This window comes from Meriones unguiculatus, chromosome 3, assembly GCF_030254825.1.
Source record: "Meriones unguiculatus strain TT.TT164.6M chromosome 3, Bangor_MerUng_6.1, whole genome shotgun sequence".
Lineage (NCBI taxonomy): Eukaryota > Metazoa > Chordata > Mammalia > Rodentia > Muridae > Meriones > Meriones unguiculatus.
This window is the reverse complement of record NC_083351.1, coordinates 167,497,559-167,501,812: the sequence shown is the minus strand read 5'-3', so window position 1 is coordinate 167,501,812 and position 4,254 is coordinate 167,497,559. Positions and strand designations below refer to the sequence as shown.

The 4,254-nt window shown below is 43.1% G+C and overlaps 1 pseudogene; it reads right to left on the bottom strand.

Moving 5' to 3' along the window:
* Positions 1-1,696: 1,696 nt before the first annotated feature.
* Positions 1,697-4,254, bottom strand: LOC110539911 (PRAME family member 12-like; annotated as a pseudogene).

The window sequence follows — 4,254 nt, the reverse complement described above, 5'->3', positions numbered from 1 at the left end:
GAACGAGGACTGTCTCTGACATAAATTCAGTACCTGACTCTGTGATCACCTTCCCCCTGGGGTGGGGGGCAGCTGTACTAGGCCACAGAGGAAGAAAATGTAGGCCATCCTGATGAGACCTACTAGGTTATCTTCAAATGGAAGGAGAGGAGAACTTCAACTATCAGTGGACTGGGGAATGGGCAAGAGAAGAGAAGAGGTAGAGAGGGTGGGATTGTGAGAGAATAAGGGAGAGGGCGACAGCTGGGATACAAAATGAATAAATATTAATAAATAAAAGTAAAACTAAAAAAGGTAAAATATGGCTCCTATCATTCTGAGACACCATCCATTGTATTTTGTTTGACTTTCTTCTTTAAATTCTTATGGCTAATTATGGTCATAATTTTGAAAGACACCCCTGACTCTGAAATAATTACAGACACATCATACTTAAAACCACCTCAGTGTTCACTTTAACAATTCATTTTTAACTAATTCTTTTTTAACTATAAGGTTTTAATAAATGTCTGTTGTCAACAACAACCACAACAACAAAAAACATGTTCTAGGTGTTCAATAAATGAAGAAGAAAACAACTGAGAATTATATTACTTTATTGATATTTTACTACACAGAAAAAGGGCATATAATGGATTGGATAACAAGATTTTTCTTCTTACATACATTAATACAGAGATCACAACTGAAGACATAAAATACAGGTCTTTAATAAAATAAAAGTTTTTTGGCAGCACAAGAACTCATGTAGTATTGGACACCTTTATATACACTATGGCTACTTCATAGAGTTTGGGAGTCCACAGAAATACGGCCCTATAGACATGTGCAATGCAGGATGGATATATTGGTTTATAGTGGTAGTCTCACCCAGACAAGATCAAGAGTCCAAGGCTAGCCCAAAGTACATGAGGCTTTCAACTAAAAATAAAACAATGTTTTAAGATTGGAAGGAAAATAAGCATAGAGAAGCCTGCTCACTTTTCCCTGTGTTGTCTTCTCCTTCCCTTCAGTCACCTCTCATGGGTCCATGGTGCCTTGTGACTTGAGTGTACTGGATGTTGTCTGTGATCCATTAAAACCCCCTTCATAGTCACAGGAACTGTGTCTAGGTTGCTCACTTTACTTTCAACATTTTGGCATATAACAGAACAGTCACCAAGACATTTGTAACTATTGTACAGGCAGGAAAAGGACAAGAATGAAAGAAGTGTCACCAAAACTGTCATTTTATGGATCCCAATTTGGTATGGACCATTGCCTCACTCATTACACATCATTCATTGTGTTAAGGAACCTTCCAGATCTTGGCAATGAGGGTGAAAATCAAAGAAAAAAAAAACCAGAAGGAGAAATTCCAGGTTTACTGTTGCAGGACAAAGTCACTGGTTATCCTGTTCTGACAGAAGCCACACTTAAAGGCAAATATGTTTTTTTGACTCCACAAGGTCCCTGTTCTCACAGTCCCATTGTTCACCATGTCACTTTCAGTATCCTAGATCCAACTCACCAAATATCATTTGGATTCTGACATTTGAGCAGAGCCCGAAGCCACAAGCTCTGAGCCCAGCATGATTGATGAATCCCAAGCCTTTCATTTCTTCAAATGCAGAAGTCATGTTTCTCTATTTACCGCTAACTCCTCTGGCAATGACACGGTCTGAATTCCTTGCCATAAACACAGCGCTCTCCACATCTAGGACGAGATGCACTTGGGCTGCCTTATGGCCCTGAGTCTATCTATTTGCTCAACACAGACTTGGACAAATCTCTCTATGGAGACATAACCAAACTCATCATAGCACTCAATAGGGGCAGGGTACTGTTCCACATTCATCTTGCTCAAGTTGGCTGTGTGCTGCAAAAGTTCCCTCTGGATGGACATGGAGAAGTCATTGTCAAAGAAACTGACCTTGACCAGCTGGGAGCACTTGCTGAGGGCAGGTATGAGCACAGTGAGCTGAGAGTCCTTCATCCTACAAGCCTTCAAGTCAAGGGACTGCAAAGTGTCTGCCACATTTTCTAGGAGGACTCGGAGAGGCATAAGATCCAAAGCCTTTAAGTGCACACCTTTCATAACCAGTGTTTCAGCTGAAAGAGCTTCGGACACTCAGAGAAGTAATTCAGGTCTGCTTGTGAAATGTCACAGTAAGTAATGGACAGGGTCTCCAATGTGGTTATCAGCGACCTAGGGATAGACCAGGAGGTTAGTTCTGGAAAATGGTGTTGGAGAGAATGGGGTGGTGCTTACTCAAGCCTAGTTCCCCAAGGTCAGATACAAGGACATCATTTAAGATGTTTCCTGTTGGAATCTCCTGTCAAGACAAACTGACAGTTCTCCTGGCTTCACCCTCAAGCACAAAAGCATTTCAGCCCATAATCCCTGAAAGCACACATAAGGAGTTCCAAACCATGAAAGTCTGCACAGGCTGTAGGGACACTTCCTGTGTGCTCACTGCACTCTGGATCCCATCAATGCCTCTGCACAGTCACACTTGTAGGAATTTAACATCCTCACTATCCCCATTGTCCCAGGCACTCAGCTCTACTTGAGCTTAAAATCTATCACCCATAGAAAATTTAGGGAGACTGAGGTTGTTCTCACAGACCTGAGTTCAGAGCTCCGCTCAACATTGTGCTTGTGAGTCCACTAATTCCTCACTACATTCTCCCTTTCCTGTTTGCTTTCCATTGGATTGGGTGGGCATCTTTCCAACAAAAATTACAACCCATCCTTACCAAAGCTGACCTTTAGTCTTCTGATTCATGATAGGCCAGTTGACAATGTGACATAACTTCTGTATAGATAGAGACAAGACATAACTCCTGTATTCTATTGAGTGCTAAATTTGTAACCATTCATCATGAATCACTAAACCTTAAAACTAAAGAGAAAATCTGCTCTGGTATCTGATCCAGCTCTCCACCTTGCTTACCTGAGGACTAGATTGATGCGGTCTCTGAGAAAGTATATGCTCTTTAAGGAGAGGTATTGAAGACAGTTGAAGTCGGAGAAATGAGAATTGAACTTGATGATACTTGTCTTCCATGTCTGTTGTCCTGTTGCCAATCTTGAAAACATTCTCAGAGATGGGTGCCAGTAAGAGTTTGCGAAGATTTCTCATCTGGCCCAGGCAGGGAGCAAACTGTGCCAGCATAAACACATTCTACTCTGTGTTCATTTAAGATTCCTGGATGTGCTCTGGATGAAAAACCTTCAGGACCTCCTTGATAACATGGACAGGCTGAGCCCAGATGGTCATCTCTGGACAGCAGAACTGGAAGGATTCTTTTCTCTTCTGGGCCCACTGCAAGAAGTATGTTCGTTCTTCATCCACATGAGGCCTGAGGTAAAGGTCAGTTTTTACCTTCAGGCACTGCCTCAATGCATATCTGGGAAGGACCTTCACTACTTGCTGCTCATCTGTGGTCTCTGCTGAGCAACCACCATCCTCTGCACCAGCTCATAAGCTCCAGAATTTTTGATGCTTCTTCCTAAGGTCAAGAACCTGAAGTTTTCCCCTCCTGTGAGGAAAACATGTAAAGTGTCACCTACATGGCAAGACCCCACAGTGACTCAGCATTTCCTCCACATCTCTAAACTCAGCTCTGAATCGTGGCAAGGTGAGTGTTTTTTCAGCAGCCAATGTCCAGAGGGCAAAATTGTTTCCTGGGCACAGGTAGCCCTGACCATTTTCCTTCCTCTAAGTGACTCTTTATTTCTCCTTAGTCCCATTACTAGTGGATGTGGAACAGAAAGGGAAGGTACATTCTACTGTGTGGCTACATTTACTGCAAGCTCTGAGCACAGTCAGTCTTCCTTAGGACAAACAAAGAACAGCTTCCAAAGGCCCTGCATCCCTATCTGATGATCTATTGGAAGGAAGTATCATGAAGAAGCAATTCTCCCACAATTTCTTCCCTCTTATCCATGGGCTCCATTCTACAGTATTTGCTTATTGCTTAGCTGGGGTGAAACTTTCTTTGAAGCCACATGTCTACTCCTGCTAGAACTGCCTAGAAGGTTTCCAAGTCAGGGGTCTTCATCAATGCCCCCACAGAGAGACAGGGGAAAGGCCAGGCTGCCACCATTGCCTTCACAGTTGTAGTGTGTCTGCCAGTCAAGGCCCCCTTGAACAGTGCTGGCAAAAACACCATGTGCAGTTTGTCCAGAGCTGACATGTCCAAGGTCTCATCTCTCAGCAGAGCCTGCATTGCCAGCTTCAGGAGTGTGGGTGGAGTCTGAGCACTCAT